Below are 12,455 nucleotides of genomic sequence, written 5' to 3' on the forward strand. Positions count from 1 at the left end.
ATGGTGTTACTCGCTGACGTTGGTGCTCCCTTTCTCCCTAAGTCTGTGCTCCCTGGAAGCTGACCGGACCTCAACAGCACTGAATGCGACAGTGTCAGTCTGGCCTCTAGTGGATGATGCTATTTCAACACGCAGGCTGGTCACCTTAGCGATCCCAGCTCAGAGCAGGCGGCCCCAGGGCAAGCCAGTCAGTAGCTGGATACACACCTGCTTTTGCTAAAAGTGCGTAGCTCTCTCTGGCAGATCTCTCACGGGGAAATAAAACTGACTTGTTTTAATGTGTTTTCAGAGGTCAAGTGCTGTTATTTTGGTTTTCTTTCTTTCTTTCTTTCTTCCTTCCTTCCTTCCTTCCTTCCTTCCTTCCTTCCTTCCTTCCTTCCTTCCTTCCTTCCTTTCTTTCTTCTTCTTCTTCTTTATTATTATTATTATTATTATTATTATTATTATTGCTTTGTTTTGTATTGTTTTGGGGTTTTTTGGTCCATCCAGGTGCCTCCAAAATTTATGGAGCAGGGTCGGGGTGGAGATGATAACTTCTCAGCCCCTAACTTGAAAAAGGGTAACCTAGTTTGTTTCCTGACGTAAAAATCCTGCCAAACTTTGGAAGAGGGTTGGATCTTTTTTCTCTTGCAAAGGTGTTGGAAATAGCTGGGCAGTTGGCAAGCAGAGTAATTTGAGATGAAAGCATCCCAGGGCCTAGAACAGTTGTTTGATGTTTGTAACTTTTTGTATGGTTCTTTGTACCTAGAGGTGGACTTTGTGGCAGTCCTCTTTGCTTCTTTCATTGTCTACATACTTTAGATGTTTATTTCTATAGTAAAGTGTTTTCTGTGGATCCTCTTCCCCTGCCTATCTGTAGGCTTTAAAATTGTATGGGAGGGGTGCCTGGGTGGCTCAGTGTGCTCAGCATCTGCCTTTGGCTCAGGTCATGAGCCCAGGGTCATGGGATCGAGACCCACATTATTGGGCTCCCTGCTCAGCGGGGAACCTGCTTCTCCCTCTCCCTCTGCTGCTCCTCCTGCTGTGCTTGCTTGCTCTCTCTGTCAAATAAATAAAATCTTTAAAATAAATAAATAAAATTGTATGGGAATGGAAAGCTACTCCTTCTGCCCTTTCTCAACCTTTTGGCCTTTGTTTTCTCCCTCCCTGCCCACACAGGAGGCTGCAGTGCTCCAAGCACGTGTAACTAAGATGCGCTAAGTGAGTGGCATGCAGAGCAGGACACAGCTTCAGTTCCCAGGCCCGTTGAGCAGGCTCACTCTGCCCGAGACATCAGACTGAGGTGAGTGGTGGGTGGTAGGAGCTGGAAGGAACCAGAGGTCCAGTAATTGGCCTCCTGATCTCCATGTGGTGCCATGTTAACTGGTCCAGTGGGTTAATGAAATGAGGTCATTCTCTGGGGTCTGCCAGCTGGGCAGCTGGCGTGGGGGTCCATCCCATGTAAAAATGTGCAGGGAGTGGAAGTGAAAGCCTGTGAATTATACATAAGGAAAGAGGTTTCCTTATGCAAGATAAAAAGGGGCAGAACTGTTGGCATTGCATTTTTTAGACAGTAGAGAGGAAGGGGATGAGATCTGTTGCATTGTCTTTACCTAAATTGTGTGTTAGGTTATTTGTTTGCTTTGAACACAAGTGTCATGTAGTCATAGATTTCAGATGATTCCTTCTTTCCAAATTATATGTCTGAGGAATTTAGCAAAGAATACATTATTTGGGGAGTCCTGACATTACATATTAAGGAATGATGAATTGTGATCAGTTAATTATAAGTAAATAAATTGATCCAAGGGGTCATTTTGCTCGGAGGGCCTCTCTTAGACTAGAGAGAGATTTTGTGAGGTGGGCATGGCTGCAATGACATCGAGGAGGTGTACACATGAACTTCCAAACTACAATTCTCTCTGATGTACAAGAGCAGAGCAGTGCCTCCATCAAGCAACTGAATTATCTCCATGAGATAATTTTTTTGTTGCCACAGATCTCAAAGCATTTGCAGATCAAGTGCAGCTGAAGCAGAGGAGAGAATATCCACTGGGACTCATCCCAGTGCTTATGCTGTTGGTAGGTGTCCAAGTGGTTAATATGCCAAGTGGTTAATATGCCAAGTGGTCAATCTGTCAGACAGAAATAGAGAAGTCGCATGTGCCAGACCCAATTAAAATTTAAAAACTGAGGGATGCCTGGATGGCTCAGTTGTTGAGCATCTGCCTTTGGCTCAGGGTGTGATCCTGGGGTCCTAGGATTGAGTCCCTCATCAGGTTCCCTGCAAGGAGCCTGTTTGTCCCTCTGCCTATGTCTCTGCCTCTCTCATGAATAAATAAATAAAATATTTTTTTAAAAAGTAGGAACTGAGAGAACTGATAGCAGGGGTAAGAAACGGAAACTAGATCTGTGACTCTCAAACTGCTAGCATGTTAGCATCATTTTCAGAGAAGCACACATAAACTCTGTATGGTCTCACAAATAATTTTCAAAGCTTTCCTTCAAAAGGCCCTTATTCTAGAATCAGGATTGAACACCACTGGCATCACTTTTGATACTCCACTGTCCCTTCTCTTCCTCTTGCCACCACTGGAGGGAAGAAGTGACAGTCTTACCCAGCTGCTCTGTGTGCCCATCGGAACCTCAGCAAAGACCTCTCTCCAGGTTGGTCTTGCTGTGGTTCCCAGGGGCTGAGTTCATGCAGAGTCAGGAGATGCTCCACGAAGAGGTAAAGCCACTCCCGTGCCCAGTGAGTACTGTGTCCTTCTGGGAGAGCATGGCCCTCTAGAGATGAAGTGGGGCCATTTTGCTCAGTGTTCAGTGACAGCCACCGCAGGAGACCAGCTCACCCTTTCCTGTCTAGGAAACTCTTGTTCTTCATTTGCGGAGTGGCACTTGAAATTTTCATCATTCTGACAATTGGCAAAGATTGGATTGTTGTAACAGGGTTAGATTCCCAGGTCCATCAGGTGGCTTTTTGCCCTCTGATTTACTACAAAGACTGATTAGCACATCTCACCACCTTGAGAAAACTCCCTCCCCCCGCCCCTCCAGGGTGCCAGAAAGTCAGGGAGGCAATAATTAACCCTGCTCTCTTCCCTTCCCAATCACGGCAGGATGGGAGTCAGGCAGAGAGACATTAAAATACTGTCTTTTATTTTTCAGTAGCACAGGTGTGGTGATGGATATGAGCTGGTATCAGACTCAAGACACAAACAGGTGTAAATCTCATATTACATGTAGGGGGCTTTGCAGAGAGATACAAAATGGAAAGTACAGCAGGTACAGCATCTTCATGTTCTTGAGAGGCCAGCAGCAAGCTACAGACAACTGGTTTCCTGCCCTGTCTCCGCACAGGTTGTATAAGACTGACATGGTGTGAGCAGGATGTGTGGCTCACCTGGGCCCACGGGAGACACAAATGACTTCCTGTGCATGACTGCTATCATTCTAGTTGTGCAGGCCTAGGGCTTACATTCCAGTCTGGGTGCTGAGTCACTGGAGTGGGAAAGACATCTTAACTGCTGTTTCTAAGGTAGTTCTGAGGGATGTGGGCAAGTTACGCACTTTATGGTACTGACGTTTTACTTCCTTCACCATTGCTAACTTATCATGTCTCTGGTCCAGCTTCCTGACCCTCTCCTATCCCAACCTGATCCTGGAGCCCTCTTCATCGAGGTCAAGTCCAACTCTATGTGGAATGGCACAGACAAAACACCTTGGAGTAATCCATGGCTCCTTCTCTCTTCCACGTGCCACTCCTATTGCCACCACCCTGGCCCAGGCCCCTATCATCCCTGGCCTAGGTGACTGTGAGAGCTGCCTGGCTGGCCTACCTGCTTTGCCCTTTGCCTTCCTACTGCCCAAGACTCCTATCAACAGGCAACTTTAAACATGAGAGTCAGAGTGGTCCCTAAAAAAGGAGAAAAGAGAGGAACTGTTCCTCTGTTCAAAGCCAACTGATGACCTCCCTTCACTCTGGGTCTGTTACCGCCGCCCCCCTCCCCAGACCCCTTCCCTCCTTGCTGGCTCTCTCTAGCTAGCCTGCCCTGGTAGTCCTCTGATCTTTACATATTGGCTTCTGTTTGTGACCTTTATTCCCTAGCAAGTATGTTAGCTCCATGTGAGTAGGAAGTCTGGTTTTTGTTTGTCTGTTTTTCCACTGCTGTATCACTAGTGCCTGGAACAGTGTATATATGAGGTAAATATGTATTTGTTACCTAAGGAGGAAACAAACACATGAATGACTGATTGATTGGCATGACCTAGCAGCATGGCCACGGTGGGCCTCCTCATTCTCCAAACCTAAGTGGGACCAATACTCCCAACCCCAGACCCTCTTGATGGCATCAGACAGTGGCTGATACCCCTGCTCTTCTGTCAGACACATTGGAAAGAGAGAGCCCTTAAGGGGTTGAAGAAACTTAGCTCTCTTTTTCAAAATCACCAAATAATTCATCCTACCTCTGAGTGGTAGAATGAATTGTTCCGTGTCCAGGAGAACCCATGCACCTTGGCTGTTAGTCATGTCCATGGCAGACAAATTCTTCAAACTGAAGTCCCACCACACAGAAGTATGAAGTCTCCAACATGTGACAATGCTAATTCAGTAAGACGATGCTGGTGAACAAAGTACATGCTCCAGAGCAAGGCTCCAGGGGAGGCCATGCCTGCCATAGACAGTTACAGTGTGATCTTTGAGTGCCAGGCCAATGGGCAACACCCAGAGCATGGCTCTTCCCTTCTGATACCATTCCCTGACAAAAGGAAGCAGGTTTTCTTGGAGAAATGACTCTCCAGGGTTGGGACATAGAAGGGAATATACAAGATGAGTCAGGAATATCCTGCAGCACCAGAAAGTGAAGAATTGTTCAAGAAATAAAAGGGTGGGCATCTTCAAGAATGCAGGAGTCATCCTGCCAGAGCTGACCAAAGCTGGAACAATATGAGCATGAAAATAAATAACCTAATGTTAGAACTTAAAGTATAAAATATCCATGAGTCCATGCTGATATGAATGAATGAATAAAGAAATCAGTGGGGGAGAAGAGATTAAATCGGTCTTACAGAATTCCAAATAATTTATATAATTCGGAGGGGGAGCTTAAGCTCCCCTCCCCCAATTCAAGTTTGGGCTATACTTACTGACTTAAGAGTATGAAAAGGGAGAAAAAAGTAACCTTACAGTAGAGAAACCTGGCAAGCACTACCTTGGCCAGGTGGTCAAGGTCAGCATTATCAGTGCTAAGTCATGTTGATAGCAGATGGCCTGTGGTGTACAAGAGGGCACTTCACTGGGGCACCTGGGTGGCTCAGTCAATTAAGCACCTGAATCTTGGTTTCAGATCAGGTCATGATCTCATGGGTTTTGATATGGAGCGCTGACTCTGGCTCTTGCTCAGCAGGGAATCTGCTTGAACATTCTCTCCCTCTGCTCTCTCTCTCTCACTCTCTCATTTTCTCTCATAAATAAATAAATAAATAAATAAATAAATAAATAAATAAATATTTAAAAAAAGTGGGGCACTGTACCTCTGTAGTCTTCTTCCCTAAAACCCAGAAACTCAAGTTAACCATGAGGAAAACATCAGAAAAACCCAAATCAATGAACATTGTACAAAATACCTGACCTGGACTCCTTAAAACTGTCAAGGTCATGAACAAGGAAAGTCTGAGAAATTATCCAAGGTGAGAGGAGCCTAAGTAGACATGATAACTGAATATAATGTCGTGTCTTGGATGGGGTCCTGGAACAGAAAAAAGACATTAGTGAAAAAACTATTAAAATCAAAATCAAGCTGCACCTGGGTAGCTCAGTCAGTTAGGCGTCTGGCTTTGGCCCAGGTCATGATCTCAGGGTCCTGAGATTGAGCCCTGCTTCAGGCTCCCTGCTCAACAAGGAGTCTGCTTCTCCCTCTGCCCCTCCCCTGCTCATTCTCTCTCTCCTGCACTCTGTATATATAAAGTAAATAAAATCTTTTAAAAATCAGAATGTGTGGAGTTTAATTAATTTTCAATTTGCCAGTTTCGGTTTCTTACTAGTGACAAATATTCCATGGTAATTTAAGATGCTAATAGGCAAAACAAAGTGAGGGGTATATAGGTACTCACTCTATTGCCTTTGTGGCTTTTCTCTACATCTAAAACTTTCTAAAAAGTAACGAAGAGTTAGCACTTCTATCTGCAGCCCACCTGAGCCCATGCAGACTAGAACCTTATAGACTCATCCACCTTCATGCTTGGGGAGGCTTGATTGGATGTGATTGAAGAGGCCAATATTAAATGCCTTTTATGTCATTAGGCTTTGGTATAATTGTCTAACCTGTTTATGCAAATGTGCTCTTAGACCCCGCTGGTTACTCTTCAGCCATCTACTGCCTAAATTATATTCTCTATCTTTATTTTTGATATGTATGATTCTGTCTCATTTATCCCATACACTATCATAAAGAATTATCTATTTCAATTTTTTCTATTTTTATTTTTTATATATTTTTATTGGAGTTTGATTTGCCAACATATAGTATAACACCCATTGCTCATTCCATCAGGTGCCCCCCTCAGTGCCCATCACCCAGTAACCCTATTCCCCTACCCACCTCCCCTTCTACTACCCCTTGTTCGTTTCCCAGTTAGGAGTCTCCTATGTTTTGTCATCCTCTCTGATTTTTCCCACTCCTTTTTTCTTCTTTCCCCTATGAAAATCCCTTTCACTACTTTTTATATTCCCCATATGAGTGAAACCATGTGATGATTGTCCTTCTCTGATTCACTTATTTCACTCAGCAGAATACCCTCCAGTTCCATCCACATTGAAGAAAATGGTGGGTATTCGTCATTTCTAATGGCTGAGTAATATTCCATTGTATACATAGACCACATCTTCTTTATCCATTCATCTTTTGATGGACACCGAGGCTCCTTCCACAGTTTGGCTATTGTGGACATGCTGCTATAAACATTGGGGTGCAGGTGTCCTGCTGTTTCACTGCATCTGTATCTTTGGGGTAAATGCCCAGTAGTGTAATTGCTGGGTTGTAGGGTAGCTCTATTTTTAACTCTTTGAGGAACCACCACACAGTTTTCCAGAGTGACCAGTTCACATTCTCACCAGCAGTGCAAAGGGTTTCTCGTCCTCCACATCCTCTCCAACATTTGTTGTTTCCTGTCTTGTTAATTTTCACCATTCTCACTGGTGTGAGGTGGTATCTCATTGTGGATATCCCTGATGGCAAGGAATGCGGAGCATTTTCTCATGTGCTTGTTGGCCATGTCTGTGTCTTCCTCTGTGAGATTTCTGTTCATGTCTTTTGCCCATTTCATGATTGGATTATTTCTTTGCTGTTGAGTTTAATAAGTTCTTTATAGATCTTGGATACCAGTCCTTTAGCTGATATGTCATTTGCAAATATCTTCTCCCATTCTGTAGGTTGTCTCTTAGTTTTGTTGACTGTTTCTTTTGCTGTGCAGAAGCTTTTTATCTTAATGAAGTCCCAATAGTTCATTTCTGCATTTGTTTCCCTTGCCTTCATAGATGTATCTTGCAAGAAGTTGCTGTGCCCAAGTTCAAAAATGGTGTTGCCTGTGTTCTCCTCCAGGATTTGGATGGATTCTTGTCTCACATTTAGATATTTCATCCATTTTGAGTCTGGGTCTTTGGGTCTGGTGTAACAGGATGGTCTAGTTTCATTCTTCTGCACGTGGCTGTCCAATTTTGCCAGCACCATTTGTTGAAGAGACTGTCCTTTTTTCAGTGGATAGTCTTTCCTTATTTGTCAAATATTAGTTGACTATAGAGTTGAGGGCCTATTTCTGGGTTCTCTATTCTGTTTCATTGATCTATGTGTTTGTTTTTGGGCCAGTACCACATTGTCTTGATGATCACAGCTTCGTAGTACAATTTGAAATCTGGCATTGTGATGCCCCGGCTCTGGTTTTCTTTTTCAATATTCCCCTAGCTATTTGGGGTCTTTTCTGATTCCACACAAATCCAACTCTCTGAAGAAAGTCTATGGTATTGCATTGAACGTGTAAATTGCCCTGGGTACCATTGACATTTTCACCATATTAATTCTTCCAATCCATGAGCATGGAATATTTTTCCATCTCTTTGTGTCTTCCTCAATTTCTTTCAGAAGTGTTCTGTGGTTTTTAGGGTATAGATCCTTTACCTCTTTGGTTAGGTTTATTCCTAGGTATCTTACGCTTTTGGGTGCAGTTGTAAATGGGATTGACTCCTTAATTTCTCTTTCTTCAGTCTCATTGTTAGTGTATAGAAATGCCACTGACTTCTGGGCATTGATTTTGTATCCTGCCACACTGCCGGATTGCTGTATGGGTTCTAGCAATCTTGGAATGGAGTCTTTTGGGTTTTCTATGAGCAGTATCATGTCATCTGCGAAGAGGGAGAGTTTGACTTCTTTTTCGCCAATTTGAATGCCTTTTATTTCTTTTTGTTGCCTGATTGCTGAGGCTAGGACTTCCAGTACTATGTTGAATAGCAGTGGTGAGAGTGAACATCCTGTCGTGTTCCTGATCTTAGGGGAAAGGCTCCCAGTGTTTCCCCATTGAGAATGATATTTGCTGTGGGCTTTTTGCAGATGGCTTTTAAGATGCTGAGGAATGTTTCCTCTATCCCTACACTCTGAAGAGATTTTGATCATGAATCGATGCTGTGTTTTGTCAAATGCTTTCTCTGCATCTATTGAGAGGATCATATGGTTCTTGTTTTTTCTCATCTTGATGTGATCTATCATGTTGAGTGTTTTATGAGTGTTGAACCAGCCTTGCATCCCGGGGATAAATCCCACTTGGTCATGGTAAAAAATCTGAATGTACTGTTGGATCCTATTGGCTAGTATCTTGTTGAGAATTTTTGCATCCATGTTCATCAGGGATATTGGTCTATAATTCTCCTTTTTGATGGGGTCTTTGTCTGGTTTTGGAATTAGTGATGCTGGCCTCATAAAACGAGTTTGGAAGTATTCTGTCTCTTCCTATCCTTCAGAACAGCTTTAGTGAATAGGTATTATTTTTTCTTCAAACGTTTGACGGAATTCCCCTGGGAAGCCATTTGGCCCTGGACTTTTATGTCTTGGGAGATTTTTGATGACTGCTTAAATTTCCTCCCAGGTTATTGGCCTGTTCAGGTTTTCTAGTTCTTCTTTTTCCATGTTTTTGGTAATTTGTGGTTTTCCAGAAATGCGCCCATTTCTTCTAGATTGCTTAATTTATTGGCGTATAGCTGCTCATAATACGTTTTTAAAATCATTTGTATTCCTTGGTATTGGTTGTGATCTCTCCTCTTTCATTCATAATTTTATTAATTTGAGTCTTTTCACTTTTGTTTTTAATAAGGCTGGCTAATGGTTTATCTATCTTATTAATTCTTTCAAAGAACCAACTCCTGGTTTTGTTGATCTGTTCTACAGTTCTTCTGGTCTCTATTTCATTGAGTTCTGCTCGAATCTTTATTAACTCTCTTCTGTTGCTTGGTGTAGGTTTTATTTGCTGTTCTTTCTCCAGTTCCTTTAGGTGCAAGGTTAGCTTGTGTATTTGAGTTTTTTTCCAATTTTTTGAGGGATGCTTGTATTGCGATGTATTTCCCTCTCAGGACTGCTTTTGCTATATCCCAAAGATTTTGAATGGTTGTATCTTTATTCTCATCAGTTTCCATGAATCTTTTTAATTGTTCTCTAATTTCTTGGTTGACCCTTTCATCTTTTAGCAGGATGCTCTTTAACCTCCACGTGTTTGTTTCTTCCAAATTTTTTCTTGTGATTGAGTTCTAGTTTCAAAGCGTTGTGGTCTGAAAATATGCAGGGTACAATCCCAGTCTTTTGGTATCAGTTGAGACCTGATTTGTGACCCAATATGTGGTCTATTCTGGAGAAAGTTCCATGTGCACTTGAGAAGAATGTGTATTTAGTTGCATTTGGATGTAAAGTTCTGTAAATATCTGTGAAATCCATCTGGTCCAGTGTATCATTTAAAGCTCTTGTTTCTTTGGTGATGTTGTGCTTAGAAGAGCTGGAATGCCCTGTTGAAGTCTTCTACTGTTAGTATATTATTATCTAAGTATGTCTTTACTTTGGTTTTTAATTGATTGATATATACTTGGCAGCTCCCACATTAGAAGCATAAGTATTCATGATTGTTAGGTCTTCATGTTGGATAGACCCTTTAAGTATGACATAGTGTTCCTCTTCATCTCTTACTATATTCTTTGGGATAAACTCTAATTCATCTGACATGATGAATCTAGTGCAGATTTTTAAAGTCCCCCCTTCTCCGGGGCTGGACTTTCCTGTCCCGGAGGCTTTTGTGCTCTCCCCTCTCCCCCGCTTCAGCCCAGCTCCTCACAGTGCCCCTCCCCACTTGATTCTTTTTTATTTTTTTCTGCCTTCCTATCTTGCTAGAAGGGAAAACTCCTCTCTCTGTAGCATTCCGGCTGTTCTCTCTTTAAATCTCAGGTCAAATGTGTAGGTGTCAGGATGATTTGGAAGTTATCTAGGTAAGCTGGGGGGACCAAGTGAGTTGAGGACCCCTACTCTTCTCCATTTCAATTTTAATATAAAATTCCATATGTATGAGACCATTTAGGGGGAGGAAACTAGCATTTATCAGTACTTCCTATGTACCAAGTCCTGTGTTTGATGCTATTTCATTCATTCAAAATAATGCAGGTGTTTTGAGTTCTGCCTACCTCAAGAATGGATTTTCCTCTCTAGGGCTCATTGAAATGCTTAGAATTATTGGTATACTAATTTTTAAAAGATATTTATTTATTTATTCATGAGAGACATAGAGAAGCAGAGGCATAGGCAGAGGGAGAAGCAGGCTTCATGCAGGGAGCCTAATGGGGGACTTGATCCCAGGACCCCAGGGTCAAGACCTGAGCCAATGGCAGATGCTCAGCCACTGAGCCATCCAGGTGCCCAGAATACTAATTTCATGCATAAAGTCCATTCATCAAAATGAAGGTGAAGGAAAGATAGTCCAGTACTTGAATTTTCTCTGATCTTACATACTCATCTTTTAGCACAGGGATGCGTTTCTGTAATTATTCTCCTGCAGGTCTGGCTGTGGAGTGTGATACTGGTTAAGGCACATCTGGGCCCACAGGGCAGAGACCTGGTATTAGGGCTGTCCTCTGGGAGGTGGGAGCACCCCCTAATGGGCACACACATGGGTTTTGGCAGTTCCTCTTTATCCCACTTTGCAGTGTTGTCCACTACTTCTGCTGCATTTGGATCCCAGCAGCAAAGAATACAGGCATCCCCATGCAGCAAACACATTCCATATTATACTTGAAAGCTCAAATAGGCCTTGCATAGGGTGTATGTATTCATTTAACTGCCAGACATTATAACCCAACTTTACTAGGATCCTGGGCACATTATCCAATGCAGATTCTTATGGGTTTTCAACAGTAAAGACATTTACATAAGAAATAATAAGGAAACAGTTTGCATTTCAGCATGATGTCACTATTTTCTCTTTCTTGGTGATAAAATTGCATTCTTTATTACTTCAGTTAAGCTGGAACCATTGGTTTTACTTCCTCTGGATATAATCAGCAGTGTTTACCACTGTTGTCACTATCTAACCCATTCAATTTCATTATGTATTTATTTTATTACTTATTTATCTTAAGTAGGTTCCATGCCCAGCATGGAACCCAGTGCAGAGTTTGAACTCAGGACCCTGGGATCAAGACCTGAGCTGAAATGAAGAGTTGGATGCTCAACCAACTGAGCCACCAGGCACTGCTTAACCCATTTCTTTTTAAAACCCTTTTTGTTTTGAAAAAATTATATATTTCCAGAAAACTTGCCAAATGCAGAGACTTCCCATAGGCCATTCATCCAACTTTTCCTAATATTACTATCTCTAAATAATGTTTGAATTCAAGTCATTCCCAAAGAAAACATTTTTTGATTGGAGTGAAGGGGGTGGGAAGAGGCAGATAAAGGTTTGATACTTTGGAGTCAGTAATTACTCAAAGAGGAAGAAAGATCAAAGTTAAGTCTTTTTAGCGCTATGGGTTTCCAAATGGAAGCTCCAATGGATAGTGTGAAAGGATCTGATGTAATCACCCACCACATGGTTCTTTTCCATAGATTCCAAGTGTTTAAAAAATGATGGCTGAAACTTGTTCAGATCAAATGAGTGAATCCAGCTGGTGGCCTTGCTGTTTTCATCACCTGATAGTCTTTTAGTCTTAGCCTGTCAAGAAGTAATAAAGGGGTAGTTGTGAAGTGGAAGGGGCTGTTTCTGCAGGGGATTATTTTTGGTGCCTGCCAGTTCATCACTCTGTAATAGGAAAATATAATCAAACTAAGATGCCCTCTGTCTGGGGAAAGGCCTTCATCTTTTCTGGAGCCTTTGTTAGCAGACTGGTTTTTCTGGTGATTGAAAGTTCAAAACCTACACATTCATCACAACTTCTCAGGCTGGGCTTTCCTTTCTGT

General features: G+C 42.4%; 1 protein-coding gene and 1 long non-coding RNA gene across 10 annotated transcripts in view; one reads left to right on the plus strand and one right to left on the minus strand.

Annotated features, from left to right (window-relative positions):
- Nucleotides 1–12,455, plus strand: part of RASEF (RAS and EF-hand domain containing) — a 212,606-nt gene that overhangs the window by 4,707 nt on the left and 195,444 nt on the right. For 4 of the 5 annotated variants that reach the window (XM_038526997.1, XM_038526993.1, XM_038526991.1 and 1 more), the window contains exon 2: nt 1,159–1,282. The gene's annotated coding sequence lies outside the window, so the exon portion shown is untranslated. Of the gene's footprint in view, nt 1–42; nt 223–1,158; nt 1,283–12,455 lie in introns of all 5 variants that reach the window. The other variant, XM_038526996.1, reaches the window with a different exon arrangement.
- LOC102155601 overlaps nt 3,136–12,455 on the minus strand; it is a 127,733-nt gene continuing 118,413 nt past the window's right edge. For 3 of the 5 annotated variants that reach the window (XR_005354073.1, XR_005354068.1, XR_005354069.1), the window contains exons 7-8: nt 4,447–5,729; nt 3,136–4,202 (exon numbers count right to left, since the gene is read on the minus strand). This is a non-coding gene — a long non-coding RNA (uncharacterized LOC102155601). The remainder of the gene's footprint in view (nt 4,203–4,446; nt 5,730–12,455) is intronic. The other 2 variants (XR_005354070.1, XR_005354071.1) reach the window with 2 other exon arrangements.

The sequence above is a fragment of the Canis lupus genome, chromosome 1, assembly GCF_011100685.1.
Source record: "Canis lupus familiaris isolate Mischka breed German Shepherd chromosome 1, alternate assembly UU_Cfam_GSD_1.0, whole genome shotgun sequence".
Classification (NCBI taxonomy): Eukaryota; Metazoa; Chordata; class Mammalia; order Carnivora; family Canidae; genus Canis; species Canis lupus.